Raw genomic sequence first — 23,060 nt, 5'->3', positions numbered from 1 at the left:
CAAAAACTTCTGTCAGAGATTTCGAGACAATGAAAGGTGAGATCATTCTTACAGTCTTCTCAGGCTTATCAGAGTAGATGACATGAAAGCGGGGAAAGTTCTGTGTACGATTGCCAAAAACTTAAAGACATCTTCGGTGCGCCCTCGTTTCTGAGGGCGATCAGGAAGTTTGGGGAAACCAGTTTTCATGAAGATATATAAAAATTCGGCAACAGAGCCGACCGCCCACCACGGAGCCCAACGCGGGGACGCGGCAGAGCTGGCATACAAGTCTGCACGACGCCAGTCGTACGCCGCCACTATAACCAAATATGGTGTACCCGAGGTTGGATAGCCACACAGGGTTAACCCTTGCCACCAAGAAGGAGGAAGTAAATAGAAGAGAGAAGGAGACAGGAAAGTACTAAAAGTTGAAGGGAAAGACGAAGGTTTCAGGAGAGAGAGACAGGAAAAGGCGACTGCCGATTGCCCCCGGGTGGGTCAGTCCGGGGGGGCCATCTACGTGAAGCAGAGGCCAAAGAGGTGTGTTGCCTCCGCAGGGGGGCCTTAAAGGTCCGAACACGTGGCATCGGCTCAACCTCCAAGATCCCCCTTTTCCCCGGACACGGCTAAGCCGCGCACGGCTACACGCGGGAGGGTCCAACCCTCGTGTGCTCGGGTCCGTGGTGTCGCAACACACCAAACGCCTGCTGACGCAGACGCCCCTGCGGGGAACACTTTGAAGAGTTTCTTAATATCGCCTAAGGCATGTAGCACAATTCTAATCCTTAAGCTAGTCTATTCGTAGAGGCAGACATCACTTGGAAAAAATAGATATGGAATGCATAATCGACTAATTACATAAAATCGCTAAAGAGGCTATAACTAATTACCGTATGGCCCGTATTGCAAGTTATGAATTCCAGCGGGTGAGAGTGCAAGGCATATCCACTTGAAAAGAATTGTGCGGATGACACCATTTACGATATGTGCGCCGTTAAACTTGTGGTAAAAATGCACTGTCGTTCCGCTTACTTTCTTAACAAAACGTCATTTTATGCATGAAAGCACGAAATCAACTGGAACGCCAATGCATTTCCCTGAAAAGTTGTGGAATTATTATCTCGAAACGGCCATAATTCTGAGAATTAGTTACAAGCCGATCGGCCTTCTGAACTCACCGGCCCGAATTTGTAAATTCTAATACGTGCAGTAAGGTAATTATTGATAATTACGTAATGTTAATATTTCAATTTACATGTTACCAATTACAATTTACAACTTACAATTACGAAATACATTTACGAATGCTAATATTTACAATTAGTAATTAAACAATGTAACTTAGGGAATCTTTTACTTAGTCGATTAGGCATTTCAATTTTTTGTGCTTGTGATGTCTGCCTGTTCAAGTAGACCAGCTCGTCGACTAGAATTGTGCTATCCACCACAGGAAAAAAAAAGGTGTTCGTTGATACACCCGGTATATTCCGGCTGCGTTTGACAGCGCTTTTGGTTTCTTGCATGGAACAGAGACGGAATCAGTCTGCGATGGTTTCTCGTTTCGCCAGAGACATAAAGAAATATATAAAAACTTAGAGGACGCCTAAGGCTTTGCCTTTAAGAGTGGATAGCGTTATCGGAACCCGCTGACGTCAACACCGAAACCGAATATTCTGCGACATGGGCCCCGATAGGAAACACTGTTGGGCCGATCCGGCGGCAGTACCGGACAGAACAATGGCTCTTACCTATGTAAGGCCGACGCTACAAGCACTGGCTTGGTAATGGCTCATAAGCCCATAAGCAAGGAAAAAAGGGTTTCTGTCGAAGTTTGCGCGTTACCAAATTATGTTTTCTCGCGTAATGAAATTATTTTTTCGCGTACCTAAATTGCAATCCGATGTTATCATGTCCATAGATTGTGTGGTAGTCGGACTTTAGAAATTTTCTCAAGCATTCTTACTTTCAGAAATTAACTTAGTTCAGTAACGCCTCTGCGCCTTGCGGAGGGCCTACGTGGTGGTGGTTCGAGACGAATCTTTTTTTCTTATACGCACCAGCTTGTATTACTGCCTGTGACTAACTCAGCGATGAACTATAAGTGTGCGAAATTCCAGTAAGTGTGCAAAGTGTGAACGTCTCTCTTCGCTCTCCTCTTTGAATCCGCTTTCCCCCTTTGACAGGGCAGGGTAGCCTACCGGGCCCAGCCTGGTTAGCCTCACTGCATTTACCTTGTAACTTCTCTCGCTCTCTCTCTGTGGTGCACAACGCCGCCGACAGCGGACGCCGGCACCGTATCTTTTGCGACATGGGGCCCTTACCGCTATCGCGTTGAAATACATAACATTTCCACTGAGTAGTGCATGTTGTCGTATTTTCTTTTTTTCTAAATAAGGTAACGACTTTTTCTCTTTTATAGCCAAAAACTAACCAAGATGAGAATGGGAGAACTACCTACGCGCTTTTACATGCCATGTTTTGGCCATGTGGTGATCGTGAACGCCAGAAAGGTGATGAATGTGATTCGTCAGACAATTCGCAGCAATGTATGATTTGAATTTCGTAATATTTCGCGAGCACGGTTGTGCCAGATTTCGAAGCGCAGCGAGGAAGTACTAAATACGAGTGAACTGCTTGGCCATATAAGCTCCATGATGATTGAACATGCGGCACGCGCGTACTGGACAACCCTGGAAGGCTGTAGCGCAGCAATTCCAAAAATGGAGCTCTGTACAACTGAAGCACGGAACGTACACATGTGCCTATTGTTTTCCCGCTGATGATTCTTTGTAAATGGGCAATCGACAATAGTTCTTTCTTCATGTAAGTGGACTGAGGGCTCCCCGAAACATTTCTGTCGATTATAACATCGAAGAATTGAGGTATCATTCTATAGTTGATAGTGCGTCCATTACTGGAGAGTAGCTCCGGCGTCATAAGTTCACGAGGAGAGGAAATTGAGGCGCATTTATCGGTCACTACAGTCAAGCTTTCTGCTTGAAGATAGGCTGCTGCGAAGGCTGCTTCCCACTGCAACGTCGTGCGTATCTGAAGGCAAGTAACCACGTAAGTCGAAAAGAAAATCTCATTTGCGCATATCGAGAGCTGGAACGTCGCCGTAAAATTTCTCCTAACCTAATGATAGTCACAATGAACAACGTCGGACAATAGTCCTCCCCGAGGCATGCCCCCATAACTGTTATATTCCGGCTTTGTGGCCATCTTCTGCTTGCACAAAAAAGAACCGGCGAGTTATGTGGTCGGAAAACCAATGAAACATGCGAACGCCAAATCCATTAGCCTCTGGGAAGCTGACCATGGCGTCATGCGTAACCAAGCTTCATCACAACATCCGCAAAACAAATTAGTCTAATTTTGCTTATGCCCTCATTTTTGTGCAAGGGATGACCTAGTCATATGCTACGTGACCAAGTACAATACTAAAAACGTTGATCCTTGTTCGCAAAAGATAAAGGTAAAAAAAATACAGACGAGCAGAAAGTCTTCGTGATATCTTTATCTCAATTCTTCCGGTACTTGATGCGACAATTATATTGAGAACAAATGCCACTTTGTGCAAAATATGTAGAGCCACTCTATTGGTATCTGCAAAATAGAAAAGCCAAAGGTACGAAACAAGGTCAAAGAGAGAGGCATGATTAGTTTTGTTCTAGGTCTGTTGCACTTGCGTTTAAAGGGGCCATGAACTACCTTTCTTTACCGAGAAAGAGAAAGAGAAAAGCGAAAAGGGAAAGGTAGGGAGGTCAACCAAGGGCGTGCCTGGTTGGCTACCCTACACCTAGCTCAGTTTCAGTTCAGTTTATTTCCATTTATGATTACAAACGTTGCTTTAAATCACCTCGGCCCTTAGCAATACTGCTAGCTCTGGGCGAATGCAAATGAATACAAAACACCATTGCAACTCAGGTTAATAGGTAATGAGATTTGCAAGAGATGGGAAAAGAGGAAGAACACATAAGAAGAAGAGAGAAGAAATAAAATAAAGAGTCAGTCATTCACAGTAAGTTTCAGAGAAATGCCCACTGTCGCAAGCGCTACTACAGTTCAGTAGCCTTCGAGAAGTGCAGAAGAGCTTTGGTGGCCTTTCGCATGCAAGCACGCATGCGCCATGGCCTCAGGGTCTTTTCCTCTGAGAGAACTCCATTATCCAATGGGCTGAATTTAACTTGTACAGTACGTCGTGAGCGTCAAAGGACGGGCAATGACACAGAAGCTGCTCTAGACTCAGGTCGCACCCGCACAAGTTGCACGCCGCACTGTTGGTCATTCCTATTAGGAGGGAACGGGAATTTGTAAATGCGACGCCCCAGCACACGCGACACAGTGTAGCTGTCTCGCGGTGGGGGAGCCCACGTGAAGTCACAAGTTAGGGCCAAAGGAGTGCAAGCGTAAGTTGGTGAAACCCGGTGAATTCCATCGTAAAAGTGTGATGTGGCGAGCAAGTGGATGAAAATACCGGGCGGCATCTGTTCTTAAGAGGGGTTAGGCGCCCGCTGATGATTTTGACGAGCCGAGGAAGCAGTTTCATCTACGCTGTCGTTGCCGATAATTCCACTGTTGCTCGGCAACCATTGAAATACAATGTCATGTCTTTTCTGGAGCGCGTGGTGATGAGCATGCCTTAGTTCATACACTAGCTACTCGTGTAACCCATGATGTAAGGCAAACTGCAGAATTTGTAGGGCTGCTTTGGAAACATAGAAAATGGACCAACGACTTAGTGGCTGCTCGAGCACGTCGTTGAGTGCACCTTGAAAAGCCGCAATTTCTGCTGCTGTCGACTTGGTATTATGAAAGTATTTAAATTGCAAAGAGATGGAGTCCGATGCGAGAACCACTGCTCCGGTAGAGTTGTTGGAATTGGTGGAACTGTCTGTGTAATTGTGCATGTGGTCAAATAAGACTTGTCTAGGAGAAGCCGAGGCAATTGCTTCAAGGCCAGCGGTGACAAGTCTGCCTTCTTAGTAATCCCAGAAACTAAGAGGCATACTTGAATTTACCGGAGACACCACAATGCCGATGTTGGGCGTTTTGCACGCTTGAAGCCTGTTCGTATCGAGTCATGGTGTCTCGTCAAAATACCACACAATGTAGCATGTGGTCTTCGTGCCGGCAAACAGGCTAAATGGTGGGATAGTAGCCGAGAAAGATGTCCAATGTGCACTCTTGTCATCTCAACGACGATATGAGTGGTGATCGGATGCTCCTGTACAATGAGAATCATTGCAACTGTCGACCATCATCTCGGGAGGCCAAAACATCTCCGCAGTGCTTGGACTTGTACGCTCCGTAGTGCAAAGAGATTAGTCTTGCATGTGTTTGACTAGACTGGAAGACTGTATCGAAGAAATCACCGAAAAAGTGTCGTGTGTGGGGAGCGCACGATTGGTCCCCACGATTTTCCAGCTATGAATTTAAACATATTCTCAATACAAATAATTTTTCTCTTGATGCAGGAGACATGAGTAGTCCAAGTAAGGTCACGATCCACAATAACGCCTAAGAACCTGTGAGTTTTCTTATACGCAATTGAATGAACTAGGTAGAAAGACATCAGCTTTCGGCTTAATGCCACTAGTGCCACTTTTTCTGTACATATTGTCACACCTTATTGGCGAAGGTATTGTTCTGTCATGGTTACCGCTTTGTGTATTCTGGCGCACACTTGTGGCTGTGTCATGCCGACGCCCAGATGCAAATATCGGCGTACAGCGAGACATTAGCCGTATGTGGTAACGTTTCCGTGAGCCCCACTTAAACGAGGTTGAAATGACTTGCTCCATGACGCGTCTCTTGTGGCAAACGACGACTGGAAATATATTTATCTGTCGGGACATCTTCTGTATGAACAAATACCTATCTCCTTTAGACATACTGGCAAATTCATCTAAGGACCTAGCGACTAAGTTCTGCAGCCTCAAGAGCTGGGATAATGGCTTCGTGGTTTACGTTGTGGTAAAGAGGCCCTTCATAGCTTGTTGTTGCTCAAGGGAGGTCACAAAATCAATGACGCTGTTTATTGAATACCGTCCACGTCGAAAACAAGCCACATCATCAGAGTAGATGTTACAGCATTAAAAGTACCATTCCATACGTATCAGCAACATCGTTTTCATGACATCGCAAGTACACTTGGCCGGTGCGATGTAAGGTCAAGCGGAGATTTTCTAGGCTTCAGTAGACGCACCCGTCAGCTACAATTCAAATCGTCGGGGACTATGCCGTCATGCCAAGTTTTATTGAAGATATCCAGAAGACAGCATTGCACTGTTGAACCTAGGTACCTTGAGACAGCATATGTCACCCCATCGGGACCGGGTAATGAAGACTGCCTGGACATATCCAAAGCCGCTTTCATTTCTTCCATAGTGAAAGGCACTTACATACTTTGATCTCTCACGACGTGGACGTCATGTAGCGATGTGCCCATCCCTAGAACGATGTCACCTGTAACCTTCGTATAAAAGTCCAGAGCGGCTTCAAGGTCTGGTCGACTTTGATGTAGAGCGAGCACTGCGAAGGGACGACGTTGTTGTGGAAGTGATCGAAGACCCTGACGAGTTATCGACACGGGGGATAAAGGCTTGCGACGGTCCCTGGAATCGCAGAAGCTCTTCCATCCTTGGTCCTAAATTTTGGCTGAACTTTCTTCTAAACGCGTCAGGTTTCCCTCAGGTTATAAATGGACTTACTATGCCAATATCGTCTCGGCCCACCAGCGGATTTCATGAAGCCTCTCCAATTCTCGGTCGAAATCTGTGCGTCTTATAGATGTTGTATACGTCCGCTAGAGGCCTGCAGCGCTTGTATGGTCGTGTCTTCAAGGGGATCGGGATGTTGATTTCTGCGCTCCTACTCGATCGAAATTCGGTATGCTTGCCAGTGAATCTGTCTTGAGAGCACAGGAGAAATAGCACTGTCAGACATCTTATATCTGACAGTGCTATTTCCCCTGTGCGCATAAGGTCGCTCCCACGAGTTTCGATGTCTGCGAACCATTAAATTTTGAACCTTAAACTATGCGACACTAACGGCAAGTCCAAACTGCGGCTGTAAGTCACTCGTCGAAGATAAGTCGGGCTGCCATCGTTCAAAACGCTCAGTCCGCGCTCGGCAGCGAGATCAACTCGGCTCGTGCCTCGTTTGTTTGTCCTGAAGCTTCTCCGGAGTGGAAAGATGTGTTAAAGTCACCCATAATTATAAATGGAACTGGCCTTTCCGTGAGTATGTCGTTTAGTGCCTGTCGATCGAGTCGACGTGGTGTTGATAGGCAGGCGTCTATCAGTGTGAATGAAACCTTTTTAACATGGAGACACACATATTGATTGTCGTCGTGGGACTGTACTATTTGGTGAACATACGCGAGGTCTTTGCGTATATACACAACAACTTGACTACGTTTAACGCATCACGAAGAAACAAATGATTCGTAATCAGGCAGCCGAATTGTCTTTGAAAAATGAGGTTAACAAATGATGATAATAGGGAAATTGCTTTTTAACGATATAGTGCCGAAATTGTGACAACGGTGACTGCATACCTCTGGCGTTCCACTGATGTATGGAGGCGATCTTCACTTGCTCCCGCAAAGGTTGCAGTGTTTGTGTATGGGAAGTCATCTTCTTACTATAGGCCAACAAGTACTTGTTCAAGGGAGTCCAGTAGTTGCAGCGCACATTTAACGTGTGGTGTTTGGATATTATTCAGGAGTGGCCGGATAGTACAGCAGCGACCTGGACATCTTGGACAGCTTTACTATATTGGTGGTGGTGGGGGTGGAGACGGCGGCGTAAAGGAGGGCTCAGGTGGCAAAACAGCACTTTTTTCTTTCTTCGAAGCGCATCGTGGACGTGAATGGCGTCATTTAACAATCGTTGTCGCTTCCTTGCGTGACGAGTCATCCTTCACCAATTATCTGAAAATTCTCTTCTCCTCCTTGATTAGTGAGCAGTAGTTTGATGAAGCATGAGTACAACTGTAATTTCTGCCTTTCAGGCTCTCCTGTATGGAGTTCCGCAGAGCGCAGGCAAGTTGACTTGTTTTTGCACACGCCACTCACGTGGCCTATTCTCAGGCACTTCTGGCATTGAAGAGCCCTCCGGATATAGGCTCGAACGACATGACGAAAAAGACCAACCTTGACAAGTGAAGGAGGACAGTGACCTTTGAAGATCAGCTTGACGCAACGGGAGTTGCCTATTCGGTTAACTTGCACTATGACCGTAGTGCCAGCAGCTCGTTTGACTAGGACAGGAAGGTCAACATTCGGAAAGGAACGTCGACATCCTATATGACACCCGTTGTCGTGCCTCTGTCCTGCGGGATGTAAGCGCAGACTCTGATGTTGCCCAGCTCCGTGACAGTTCGCAATTTATGTAAAGCGGCCGCGTGCTCGAAGTCTATGGTGTTCTTACATGGATTAAATCGAATGTCTTTTATCTGATTCGCCAAGAGAGCTCCAAGACGTGCCGAAATGACTTGCGGATTCATGCTCCTCAGGTTGACCGAATAATCAACGGGAACAAGCAGTACACTGTGGCGCAGCGGACCACAGGAAGCCTTCACGGTTGACGTACTTCCTGCAGAAAGGCCTCAAGCATCCTCCTCTTCGCCTTGCGCTTCGCCATAGGGACGAAGTCATCGTCGCTGTCACGGCTACTCGCCGTATACAGTTCAGTGCTGTCCCTGCTGGTGTCATCATCTCCACTGTTCCGCTTCTTTGAGGCCGACGTCGAAGGCAATGCGATGTTGGGACTGCATGCAATGGGGTAATGATCCATTGCCGCCCGCAGGAGAGCGGTCATCCCCGAAATACAAAAAAAACCACAATAACTAATGAGAAAGAAAGAACAGCGTTCCACAGGAGAAACACTTCGTCGCCTTCGTCGTCCTTTCTTTAAAGTATAAAGAACGCCCTAGAATTACTGTGGTGCCGCTCTCGAAAACATTATCAAAACGTGCTTTCAAAAAGACTTCGCAGGGGCCTAGGTACTACGATCGCAGTATTAATATTTATCATTCACCATCAACATCCTTAGTTATGATCAGGTTCTGAAGCAGCAGGCCAGTATCGTTGGCTGTGCACCGTCTGCGGTGTTACCTCACCTGGCTCCCATGTTGTGCTTCTTCATTCAGCGTAAATTGACGGGTGTGATTGGCAACACATATTTCCGGGCGCTGTTACTAACGTTGGTCTTATTCCTTTCCTGTGATACAATGTGCTGTGCGCGGCTGTTATTTTTCGCGCCAAGTGGCACGAGTAGGACATTTCATTTTGCACTTATCTCAACGAAACGGCCACAGTTTTCGACGCTCAAAGGAAACATTGTCTTTACGGTTGCTGGCGATTGCGTCTGTAGGGTTCACATCGGCTCAGTGATGAATGCCGCTGACTGAACTCAAGTCGAAAGGATTCTTGACATAACAAGGTTCGACCATGATGGTGATGTACCTCGAAGGTACGCAAATGGGGAAGCGGACGACATGTTTTCATCAGTTATAAGCGTTAAATTTGGCTCGCACACCAGTACCCCGAGCTATACCACTGCATGGGCCCGGGTCGACCCGAAGTGTCTTTCGGAGGCAGGGCCCGGGCTTGAAACCGCGGGCCCAGGCTAAACTCGGGCATGAGGCCACGCGCCCGGGTCGGACTCAAGCCCGCTCATTAATTAAATGGCCGAAGCCATGCCTTCGCGCACACGTTAACATGCATTGCATGGGCCAAGACATTCTGTGCCAAGCTGAAGGCACACGGGCAAAGAGGTGGCTCGTGTACACCTTAGCAAATAGAAAAGCTGACGAAGTTGAATTTCTTTTCTTTTCCGCAAAAAAGAACATTGGTTCTGCATACCTAAAGACAAATTGCACGAAACGCCGCCCTTGAAACCATTTCCCTGTTACCGCGTTTGCGATTGCACCATTAGAACTATAGATACTATTATATTATTTTAGTGCTAATGCAAGGGGTGTGTCTTTCTACTTGAGAAATTATTTGATGCTGTATGGTCGTGGAATTTGCCGGTTCGTATATATATATATATATATATATCACAGCAGGCTAAATGACCTCTTAACACCCAATTGTACGATAAAGGTAAATGCATGCGCACAAGCGGAAAAATAACACCACATGCAATGCGCTAGATCACTGATGTTGCCTTGACAGACTGAAAGATTGCAGTCTTTCACTGCCTGTACGCCACAGCTGATTAGACCATAAGAAGGTGAGCTTGACGTGTAGGGTACAATGTGTAAGTGAAAAAAGCTTTTTTCCCTTACAGGCCGGGCCTGATCATGCATAAGTGGGCCCTGGCTAAGCTTAGTAATGAACGTCCAGGCCCGCGCCGGGCCTGGGCTTTGTAACACGGGCTTGGCGCAAGTCCAGGCTTGGACCCATGTGCCTCGGGTGGGCCCGGGCTTGACTGGGTCATGGTCCCCCGGGTCCGAGCCCGACGTGGACTTGGTATTAGGGGCCCGGGCTGGTCTCGTGCTTCATAAAGCGAGCCATGGCCTGGCCCGAGCCAACAAATCACGCCCAAGCAGTGCTCTACCCAGAGCATGACCACGCGCCTGGTTCAACATCACCCACAGACAACAATCAGAGCCCGCGGTCGTCCGAGTGTCTCGACGGTGAGGTTACGGTGATCGGGCTCGTTTTTTGCACCCAGCGGTGACCGCGATATCTACGGTATGCATTAGACACAGCTACGTGCAACTGCAGTATGTAACGTAGAGTGTGCAGTGTAGAGTTCACACTCGCGCGCTCCTTTCTGGCGACGCTAAGATAAAAAATTAAATCATGTGGCTTTACGTGCCAAAACCACCATCTCATTCTGAGACACGCCATGGTGGTGGAATCCGAAATAATTTTGACCACCTGGGGTTTTTTAACGTGCGCCTAAATCTAAATACACGATTGTTTTGCATTTCGGTACTATAGGAATGGGCCCGCCATGACCAGTATCTGATACCAAGACCTCGCGCTTAGCAGCGCAAGACCAAAGCCACTACGCAGTCATGGCGGGTGCCGCGCTACGTGGTGCGGACCGGCTTTGTCCTCCGGGGTTAGTTAAATCCAGATTGTGCATTTGCAGGCGCTATCGATAGCCCAATATGATACAATGTGTATTAAGGTGTTTAACCCGGAGCGGCCAGGGAGTTCGCGCGCACTGTCGTGCGCCCCTTGTACATGTTAGCCACCTTTCCTTGCGAGGAATGGTAGGCGTATCGTACGAGTGGTCTTCACCGTAATTTCGCGCAGTTTGGGACTAGTTGAGTGTTCGAGACTAATTGAACTTGCTCAGACCCGATGGTTAGGACACCGACAATCTGCGCAGCGACAGTTTTATTTTCGTGAGGGCGGGTGCCGCCGAGCGTGCGAAGAAGGTAATTGGCCTTTTCCGGTAGTGCTTATCTCTTATCAAAATGCGAAACGCAGATTTACCTTACCTAGGCTTGGATTAGTTACATGTGTCAATTATTACAAACAGTATCCGTAGGAAGAAGCGCACTGATCCAAACACCCGTCTCGATTGATACTTGCCATCGGCCAATAGCTACCGCCTTTGTTGCTTAGTGGCTTTGGCATTGCTCTGCTAAGCAGAAGGTCGCATCACAGAACATCTATATAAACTTGTCGCACAGTCAAATCATGGTTGCAACGGGCGCCTTTCGATTGGAGCAAAATGAGAAAACGCCTGTATACCGTGCGTTGGGTGCACTTTAAAGAACCCCAATTGGTAGAAATTATTCCGCAGTCGTCCACTATGTCGTGCCTCATAATCATATGGCGGTTTCGGCATGTAAAAGGCCAGATTTATTATTGGTCAATAGCAGCCATCAAGGGAAACATTGCGTATGATGAGTAATGCGAGTAGCTTCGAGGCTCTAAACGGGTCTGGAGAAGACATCTGTTTCAAAAGAGGGCGTTTCATAAAAAACGTAACTTTGTTGTCTGTTTGTGAGCTGCACATACCACGCACGAATGCAACATTTGCCTCACGAGTTCACAGCAGCGAATGTGGACCGTGTTTTTTCAACCAGCGTAACGGATATTTCCGGGCCCCTTTAAGGTTAAATGTTATATTAGTCGATAACCTTACTAATAATCACTAACATTACTGACCGTTACTACTATAACAATATATAGTGCAGGGAGCCGCGGATAATCTCGTGCATGCTACACCATTTTTATATACTTCTTTTTCATGAAATGTGGCCATTACTTATTCTGCTCAATTTACTGCATGTAAAGCTAAGGAAGCGTCACTTCATGGCGTATTACGTATTGTAACTGTTATTGTCAGGCTTACAGAGGTATGAAGGCACAGCTACTTACCATATATCTTGCACAAATGTCCTTTTCATTTAAGGAGCTGCGTAGGCTTTGTGAAAACTTCTTTAAATATTTGTTAGATCACCCACGTTCAACTCAAGTTCGGCTGCGAGAAAAAGAAAAATGAAGACAGCGATAGCAACCTGATGGTGCAGCAAGCTTTTCCTCAATATTTCCCGCCGCAAGAGCGTTTATGAGCTACCGAACGTGGAGCCAGAATGCCAAGCTGATCCTGCGACGGGGAGCACTTAACGCAGAAGGACTTAAACGTGCCATGATGCATGCTCTATTCCTACCCGCCAAGTGATGCATGTTACGTAATATGTCATTTGTTTCGAAGACCGGCTAATTTAGCAAAGTAGAGAGAGCGGCAGCCAAGTACGTGGATTTGCGAAGGCTGGTTGCTTAACGTCATGTTTTCTGAATTTCTGCGAAACCACGCTTGCTCCATTTACTTGGCATCTAAGCCTTCTAGCTGTTATCTGTTTAAGGCGTCCGCTGAAACAACCTCGTTTCCGTTCGGTTTCCAGAGGCAGAACTTCGCCAGCCGCTAGCACAACAAATAAAAGGCCTGGCCACGACAAGTTATATTTAGAAACTAAACTTAGAAATTGAATCAACTCGCAACAAACCGTGACTTGGAACTTTCGGGCGAGCATCCTACTAAACCGGCAGCTAGCATCTATCTTTGCGTGGCAAATGTCCGGCGCACACGCTATTTATGCGCTGACCCACCACAGTTTCCACCGTGATCTTCAACCTCACCCTAACCATCGGAAGACGCGCTGCTAAGCTCCAGCCTGGACGTCCAACACCGGGTCGTCGAGCGAGCTGAAGAGGTCGCCCGTCAATCACCGCCTAAAAGCCATGTTGCCCGCCTAACGACACCACCAAGTAATTTCTTCCCACCTGAAGAAATAAAGCTGTTTTTCTCTCTCTCCACCATGATCGGTCATGGCGTTTATGAAGCCATGGTCACGTTTGCGCCAACGTACTCACAACGCCATGTGACCAGTCAACCGACGCCACCGATGCAGCCTCATATTCTGGCGGCGGCCCACTATTCGGCAACCTGATGAGCAGTCAACGGCGCCTCGGTGCCCCCTATATCCCCCCTCCCCTTTCCGAAAAGATGGATTCTGACGTCGAACGTTGTTGCTTCACTCTCGGAGATGGAAACGATCTGTCCGTTCGCGATCACTTTTCCGCAATTATACTGACCTACTCGGCACACATATCTGACTGAATCCGCCACCTGCATGCAACTTGGGTTCTTCATCGCTGGCGCAACACGCTGCTAAAAAAAGAAAGAAAAAAAACAGAACAACGATAGGATGACGACGAAGTGCTTCTTATGTAGAACACAACCTGGCCGACTCTCTGCTTTTCTGAACTTTTCACTGCTGTTATGTCTGCCGCCCCACACCTAACCGTGATGGACGTGCAACCTCCCCAGGCCCCGTTCGGTTCCAGTTAATCAGCGGAAATCGCTTCGAAAAAGCGAGGAAATACATCTAGCGACAGTGAGGACCATGAGCTGTACACCGCATCACCCGAGGAGTAATCGCAAAACGGTTTTGAACCTGTCTTGCACCACAAAGTTAAACGAAGGATCGTCAACGCATCTTCAGTGTCAAGTTCGTTCACCGTAATAATGCACTTCAACGATGGCCTCATACCATACTGTTTGTGCCACAGAACGCCAGTGACATTCTGCATGTACTCCGCAAACACGCAATGTCCGTATTTCTTAAGAAGACAGATACAAACGAGATCTAGGACGTGAGGCTAAACACGTCATATTGACCCCATTTGCAGGTATGTGAATACAAGAGAACTGTGCTCTTCCAAGTCAAGTGATGCAATCCAAAGAGTGTACTCGCCCAAATTTCAGTAGGTTATTGAAGACCTCTGTCACGGTAATTTATTACATCATTTTAAGACACAATCCAGAGCAAAAGAAATACAACACGCGTACTTTAATATACTTTAAAACACGCGTACTTTAAGATTAACTGAATTTGATATAGAATTAGAGCGACTTCGATCAATTCGGTGACGTTCCGAATATAAATTCCAAGCTTAGGTTTTAACAGTGCGAATAAACAAGGACAGGAGGAAACTACTGCCAATTAGAATCTTATTTGAAATTCTCCAGCCATATTACACCTTTTTCACCATAGGCATGCTTACAGCGGTCACAAATACGTCTGTTAAATCAGATACATCCTAATCTTTCATTCAAAAAAGCTATTTCTTTTGGTCAAGAGGCAACAGCCCGCGCTAGCCTCTAATCGTCGTCATTGTCTTCACACTGCTCGTCTCTTCGTCATCGCAAATACTGTTCCGTAGCACTGCCCCCGGCGGCAAAAGCGCCGTCCTGGAGCGACTAAAAGCCAGAGTCGGAAGCAGTGTAGTAGGCCTTGAGCCTACTGATGTGCACGACGTCACTAGATGCCAGAGTAGAAAACGAGGTTGAACTCACAGGAGCAATTTCGTACGTCACGGGCGTCACCTGGCGCAGCAGGCGGTAGGGCTCTGTGTATCGCGAAAGGAGCTTCTCTGAAAGTACGACGTGATGAGAGGGCGACCACAGGAGAACGAGCGCACCAGGCGAAAACTGCACGTCACGCTGGTGGGCGTTGTACTGACACTGCTGAGTTGTTTGCGATGCCGTCAGTCGAGTACGGGCAAGCTGGCGTGCATGGTCGACGAGGGCGGTGGCGTCGCGCGCATACTCGCTTGTGGAGATCGCAGCAGGAAGCATTGCCATGTCAAGGGGCAAAGTCGGTTCGCGACCGTGCAGTAGATAAAATGGAGAAAATCTGGTGGTGTCGTGCCAGGAAGGAATATACGCAAATGTGACGTAAGGAAGGGCAATGTCCCAGTCGTGGTAGTCCTTGGAAACGTACTTGGACAGTTTATAGGTAAGAGTGTGGTTTACCTGCTCTGTCAGGCCTTTGGTTTGAGGATGGTATTAGGTAGTCAGCTTGTGTTGAGTGGAGCAGGAATGCGCAATGTCGGCAATAACTTTTGAGAGGAAGTTAGCACCACGGTCAGCAAGCAGCTCTCGTGGGGCGCCATGAAGCAAGATAATGTCACGCAAGAGAAAGTCCACGACGTCAGTAGCGCAACTGGCAGGGAGAGCCCGCGTGATAGCGTATCGGGTGGCGTAATCAGTTGCGATGGCTACCCATTTGTTTCCAGAAGATGACGTGGGAAAGGGACCGAGGAGGTCTAATTCAACACGAAAGAACGGTTCCACAGGGACGGTGATCGGACGGTGATCACAGGCAGCAACATAGCATCGGACGGAGCGAGCGAGACTAGGCCAATAGAAGCGATGGCGGACGCGGTCGTACGTGAAGGTTGCCCCAAGATGTCCTGCAGTGGGTGCGTCATGCATCTCAAAGAGCACAGTCTGTCGTAGATGTTTTGGCACGACAAGAAGATCAGATCCGTCAAGGAGGAAGTTCCTTCGGTACAGAATGCCGCCCTGGAGGACATATCGGCGAACGGATGCGTCGGTAGGTGTAGAGCGCAGACGCTCGATGAGTGTTCGCAGCGATAGGTCTCGGTACTGCTCACCGGCGAAGTTAGCGAAGGCAGACGAAGAGACAATTCCGTTGGCGGTACTACTGTCGGCGTCGCCAGGCTCGCCTACTGGGTAGCGAGACAGGCAGTCAGCGTCCTTGTGTAGTTGGCCAGATTTGTAGGTGACATAATACGAACATTCTTGTAGCCGTAAGGCCCAGCGACCAAGTCTTCCTGTAGGATCTTTAAGTGAGCATAACCAGCAAAGCGCGTGATGATATATGACAACGGAAAAGGGTCGGCCGTATGAGTATGGGTGGAAATTCAAAACTGCCCAAACTAGGGCCAGACACCCACGCTCAATGATGGAATAGTTGCGCTCCGAGGGTGAGAGGAGCCTGCTTGCGTAAGCGTTAACATGGTCGCTGCCGCGTTGGCGTTGTGCCAGTATTGCGCCAATTCCTGGAGCGCTGGCATCAGCAGTGACTTCGGCAGGCGCACAAGGATCGATATGGGCCAGAACGGGAGGCGTTGTGAGAAGTTCGATTAGATGCGAGAAAGCAGAGGCCTCGTTATCGCCCCACTGGAAAGGGGCGTCTTTCTTCAAAAGCTCGGTTAGTGGTCATGCTATGGCCGCGAAATTTTTCTCGAAACGGCGGAAGTACGAACAAAGGCCGGTGAAGCTGAGCACATCCTTGAGACACTTCGGAACAGAGAAGTGCGTAACAGCATGGATCTTGCTTGGGTCCGGTTGCACTCCGTTCGCGTCAACGAGATGTCCAATGAGAGCAATCTCTCGACGGCCGAATTGGCACTTCGATTCGTTGAGTTGCAGACTGGCTCGACGAGAAACGTCCAGGACTGCTGAGTGGCGCTCGAGGTGCCTAGTGAACGCTGGGGAGAGTACTATAACGTAGTCCAAGTAGCACAGGTACGTGGACCATTTGAAACCGCGAAGAAGGCAGTCCATCATGCGCTCAAAATGACAGGAACGTTACATAGACCGAACGGCATCACTTTTAATTGATAAAGACCATCGGGTTTCACAAAAGCAGTCTTCTCATGGTCGAGATCGTCCACGGCAATCTTCCAGTAGCCGGAGAAGAGGTTAATAGAGGAGAAATAGCGAGCCCCACGGAGGCAGTCAAGGGCGTCATCAATCCGAGGTAGGGGATACACGTCCTTTTTGGTAACCCTGTTAAGGTGCCGCTAATCCACGCAAAAGCGCCATGAGCCATCCTTCTTTTTGGCCAGTACAACAGGATACCGCCATGGACTACATGACGGTTCAATAATGTTCTTGGCTAGCATTTTGCGAACTTCTGCGTGAATAACTTGAAGCTCAGCCGGTGACAGCCAATACGGGCGGCGATGAGTAGAATGGGCGTCGCCGGTATTAATGCGATGTTTAACAGCTGTAGTCTGGGCGAAAGGAATCGTTAACGTAAAAAATATCGTGGTAGGAAAACAGAACGCGGTAGAGCTCACGGGCATGCTCGGACGGCATGTCGGGCGCAATCATTTTCTGTAAGTCGGCGATGGTACAAGTTGCCGACTGCGATGGTAGAGGAGGATCGCCTGAATTGTCGTCTACTGCAATAGAAGCTGCTGAGTGATCCTCGAATAAGCAAAGCTGGGCCAATGACATCCCGCGTGGCAGCACTTGTGTCGCGAAGCCAATTTTCACCACTGGCAGGCAGACGCAATTTCCCGTAATAGATAAAACTGTATGAGGTACTCTGATCCCGTGTGTAAGGAGGACGTCTTGCATAGGAGCCGCCATGTAGTGATCACCGGGCACTGGTGGGGATGACACTAAGTCAACGTCAGTCAGTGCCGAAGGTGGCAAGCGAACGAAGTCGACGGAACTGAGGCGGCTGGATTGCGGTTCAGCGGGATCCAGAACAGAGAGGTCAAGGCGGAGAGTACTAGTGGAACAATCGGTGAGAGCAGAATGTGCGGAGAGGAAGTCTAAGCCGAGGATGATGTCGTGGGGAAAGTGGGCGATAACGGTGAATAGCACGATAGTGGAGCGATTGGTAAAGGAGACTCGTGCGGCACACATACCAATTACGGGGGATGTTCCGCCATCGGCGACGCGGACAACTGGCGTCGTGGCGGATGTGATTATTTTCTTCATGCGGTTACGAAGGTCAGCGCTTATTACCGACAAATGCGCCCGAGTGTCTATAAGAGCAGATACAGAAACACCGTCGAATTTCACGTCAAGAAGGTTCAGATGAGTGGGCAACGTCATTAGAGGATTTGGCGGCGTAGGGAGCAATGCAGCGTCACCTCGAGGCGCCGCATCGTCTAGTTTTCTGGATGGGAGCGGCGTCCGAAAGGAGTCGGCGAATATGAGCGACGGGGCTGTGGAATGCGATATTGTCGTCGTTGGGGCGAAGGCGAATGAGAATAGGGGCGGTTCGGCGCTGGAGAATCAGTGGCGTCACTATCGGAGCGTGCGGCATAGGGACGCCAAGGGCCACCTGGGGCAGTATAAGTAGGCAGGGTCGGGGAAATCCAGCGACTGCGACAGTGCCGAGAAATGTGCCCCATTCGACGGTAGGGAAAACAAATGGACTCGTCGCCAGCCGTGCGACATTCAGATGGGTTGAGGAAACGTGGTGGGTAATAAGATGCGGGACGGGGCGGAATCAAAGAAGCCGGGTGGGTATCAGGGCGATGGGCCGAGCAAATGGTGGGAAGACCCATGTTTGCGAACTCCTGGTGGATGACTGCCTGGATCAGGGAAACCGTGACTGCAGGTGCGTTGGAGGAGCTGGAGTCAAAGGCAGCCGGATAGGCGGCCTCCATCTCACGCCGGGCGATCCTGGTAATATCGCCAGTATTGTTGGGACGAGGAGCGTAGGCACAGGAAGATGTTGCTGGGGTGTTGGGCAGACGGGCAAACTGCTGGTCGATACGTCGGCTTTTAGCGAGTTCCAGGCGCCGACACTCTTTTATAACTGCATCCACCATCGCCACGTTGTTGAAAATGAGCAAGTTGAAGGCGTCATCGGCAATTACTATGAGGATGTGGGAAACCTTGTCTGACTCAGTCATGTGTACGTCAACTTTGCGGCACAGAGCCAAGACGTACTGAATGTACAGGACGTAGGGTTCTGTTGACCTCTGCACATGGCCCGATAACGCTTTCTGCACGGCAGGTTGGTGACCGTAGGGGTTGCCGAACAAGTCTAGGAGGTTTTGCTTAGGCGAATCCCAACTGGTGAGCTCACCTTCGTGCGTCCGAAACCAAACTCGAGGTGTGCCACCGAGGTAAACGACTACGTTCGTGAGCATGAAAGTAGGGCCCCACTGGTTATTGCGGCTGACGTGTTTGTACAGGCTATTCCAGTGCTCGACGTCTTCCCCATCTTTGCCCGAGAATACGCCAAGATCACGGGGAGCGAGGAGAGCGATGTAGCTCGTCGAAGTGGCAGCAGGTGTTGGAGGCGGCTGAGTCGAGTCGCCGTCGCCGGGAGCCATGAAGGAAGGCTCGACGTACCGTCCACTGCGAAGCTCCGTGATGAAGTACAAAGATCGTGCACCTCCACCAGATCTGTTATCTAGGAAGGCGCAGACGAAAAGCTATATACAAGTATATTTACAAGGAAATGCGCCTCACTTGGCGAAGAGTCAACGGCCCGCGCTAGCCTCTAATCATCGTCGTCGCCATCACACTGCTCGCCTATTCGTCAAGGCAAATACTGTTCTGGAGCAATATGGACCAACTATCGCTAATGAAGATCTTACTAATGTAGATACCGACGCACGAAGTCAATGAACAATCTACGGACTGCTATACCCGTGCAAAAGAAGATCCAGCGCTGGTAAAATACTGGAGCCGCTTAAAACTGATGTCATAACGGTGGACGGCTTTCTGTGAATCGCTAGACCCCCCCGTAAGCCCCTATTGCACTTATGGAGGTGGGTGCGAGAGGTCAGGACACCACCCATACAGCGATCCTCATTCGATGCTCTGGCGCTCTTCCAACAGCGACCAGATAGTGATGTCGCAGAAGTCTTTTGTGCCAGGTTATTCGGGCAACCCACAGCTTCCAACTTATCACATTTCATCAGCTTCCCACCACCACGTGACTCCCGCATGTATATGCCATTTTCCATCCACGAAAACATGGCGACGTTAGCTTTGTGCAGACGAGTGTCTTCACCAGGACCTAATGGAATTTCTTACAAAGTTGAGGGTCATCTGGGTGAGTGGGGGAAGAGCGTTACACTTGAAATGTGTAATGAATCCTGGCTGGAAGACTAGTGGCGTAGTTCCGCTACTGAAACCTGGCAAGTCTCCGTTAGAACTTTCATGATATTGCCTCATTTTATTGGCAAACTATGTGCGCAAACTCATGGAGAGGATGGAAAGGATGATCCCCGGACGCCTGGAGTGGTACTTGGAATACCACAACATGTACCCACATGCGAGACAACATGTACAACATGAGAGGAGAGACAATTGAGCATTGCATTATGCGGCGTTGATGGTGCGAATATACTGATGATGGCGAGGCATCGACGAAATGTAGGGACCAGGAGTGTTTGTGTAAAAATGGGCAAACATAATTGTACATGCGAGCACTACACCCCCGCGAACAAGTTCTGCCACTATGGCATCATACGTCGCGTTGTCAAAGGTTTCTATATAACCAAGAGGTAGAATTGCGCACAGTAGTGAAGTACTATGTTCACAAATGTCACGGAGGAGGCGTAAGAACGCGTTTCGATGTATGTGTTCGTGGTATCCAATCAGAGTTCGAGGTAAATAACATTCATTCCCTGGGCGTTGTTCAAAACGGTAAACTGCAAAGTTATTCATGAGCCTACAGATGCTGGACGTCAGCGAGGCTAACCGAAGTAATGGAAGCTTGGGTGGTTTACAAGGTTTTGCCATTAAAAAAAGGCGATAACTGTCGACGGTAATCCGTCAGCATTGTGTACAGCGACACAACATATTGCCACCGTCTAAATGAGTTATGTACGAGGCGTGTACTGCAGCCGGACTGTTCTTTCGGGTTTCGCAAATAACACTCAGCGCCTTCTAGCGCAGCCGCCGCAAAGCCTGCACATGGCTTCCGAAACGAATGGCACAGCGGTATGTTTTAACGCTGAGAAACGCGTAATGTGGCAACCAGTCAGCTCTCTAGCGCTCCTTTCTGGACACACTGAGACATCTAATGGCGCTACCGAGAAGATTTCGGGTGGCCTCCCAGACGGGAAGTGGGCCGCATCGGTGCCTACGAATCCTGAGAATTATTCATTTGCTTACCACACCGTATGTAAAGCGCACTCACTGATCCAAGCTGGCGAGAGTTTCATTGAAGAGTCGACCATACCCAATGCAGCTCGCGCAGCTCGCGAAAGGGTTGACATGAGAGGCGTTCATTTAAAGCGGCCCATACACAGTGTATTTGTAGCTAAGCCTGCTAATGCACTGAGTGGCTGTCCTTGAGGCGCCCTTGTTTTGTTTAAGGTGTGAGAAAGAAGGTCGGCACGCTGACAACCTCCGTTGTCATCGAGTTTCGATCTTTTTTGGTCATTTGCAGAGCGGCACATTGCCTGTGGCACATATCTGGCACAATTTCCTTCCTTGAGTTGGAATATTTAAAGAGGCCACATAACCCGTGGGTGAAATAGAAACACAAATTCAACTAATTAACCGAAACTCAAAAATTCATAAATAATTACATTACGGCACATCTTGTAATTTACAGATTGTATCCATTGAAATTGCAAGGCGCATATACTCAGAGTGAACTTTCAGCAGGACACTAGTTTCCAGGTGCTTATTGCCTGAAATGTGCGACAAACCACATGGGCGTTGAAGTTAATTTCGTGTTTAAATGCATAAAAGAGTGTTTTTTGAAAATGGTAAGTGGAACAACTGCGCATTTTCACTTGGAGTCTGACGGTCAGCTTCTCGGAACCCGTGACACCCTCAAAATTAGCTCCTAGTGGATTTGCATTGCATACTAATCGGCTACAGTAAGTAAACTGCAATATGTGCTGCAAAGGAATTAATTAGGCAGTTAATTATTGAATTTTTGTATATTAGTGAATTGTCTTTCAATTTCGCGCGAAAGTGATGTCCGCATTCTTGAATATTCCAGCTCGCAGAGTGGAAGTATGGTCTTTAAAAAAATGTGTAAAATTTCTTCTAACGAAGCAAACATGCCCGGTCAGTGTCCCAGAGTAAGCGAGTTTGGCAAACCCATGTGCTACCAGCCCATGAACACCTTTTCAAGGCAACACTAAGCACATCCCTTGCTCTAATTACGATGAATGAGTGTATAGCACTTACGGCAACGACACATGCATACGAATGTGTTTCTGAGATACTGCCATCCGGAGCAAATGGGGTATTTCCCATCACCGCATTGCACTGTATCGGGCCATTGCAATGGTGGGCACGTTGTATGTATGGAAACTGAAAAAAAAATATAAGTTGAACAACAATGACTACGGCAAAGTTCTTTGCTTTCAATATATGCAGAGTGTAAATGGTGAACCTCGATTGAAGGAGAAGGCCTGCCCGCATTAAGAAAATATGCAGCGCTCATGCTCCATAGTCTGCTTGAATCAAAATTGACTTTTTTTCTATACGACACAGCAAAGAATTATACGAGTGTCAATCTGAAAGCTGCTGAGGTTCCAACTAGGAAAATTTGCCGCATGGCAAGATTTTTTTCGCTACTGTGTCACGAAGATTTCTTTTGTGTTGTTTGAAGACGATAAAATTATCGTTTCTTTCAGGTTAATTTCAAGTTTCAGGGACTTACCGCATGTGCAGTTGCACACTGTGTAGTCACTTGATCGTCCACATAACCACCTAGACGTATCTTGATCTTGGCAGTCTATAGTGCATGAAGAAATCACTGCAAGGAATAGGCCAAGGAAACACGATAAGCTTTATTTCTACCGTGCACATCTGATCGAAGCAATAGGGGCGTGGGGCTAAACAGGTTCAACATGGTGTCATTACAGCATTAAATAATTTTCTTCTTTTAAACGGGACTCTCCGCTAGGAGGCCGTGGAGTACTGACGTGCCCCACATGGGCTCCTGCGTCTTGCGCTCATTCCTACAGAAAGGCCACTCACCCCTTTCATTTTGCACCGACAGAATCGGCAAGCTGCAAGGAACCAGCTGATACCACCTACTTTAAAAATGAG

At 48.2% G+C, this 23,060-nt stretch overlaps 1 long non-coding RNA gene across 1 annotated transcript; it reads right to left on the bottom strand.

Moving 5' to 3' along the window:
* Window positions 1-3,495: 3,495 nt before the first annotated feature.
* On the bottom strand, window positions 3,496-22,758 carry LOC140219282 (uncharacterized). Its single transcript, XR_011895438.1, has 4 exons — window positions 22,669-22,758; window positions 22,191-22,316; window positions 12,341-12,443; window positions 3,496-3,588 (listed from the first exon to the last, which is right to left on the bottom strand). It is a non-coding gene; the product is annotated as an uncharacterized lncRNA (long non-coding RNA).
* Window positions 22,759-23,060: the final 302 nt, after the last annotated feature.

Source organism: Dermacentor andersoni, chromosome 7, assembly GCF_023375885.2.
Source record: "Dermacentor andersoni chromosome 7, qqDerAnde1_hic_scaffold, whole genome shotgun sequence".
NCBI lineage: Eukaryota > Metazoa > Arthropoda > Arachnida > Ixodida > Ixodidae > Dermacentor > Dermacentor andersoni.
The sequence above is the reverse complement of the archived record's forward strand: the minus strand, read 5'-3'. Positions and strand labels throughout refer to the sequence as shown.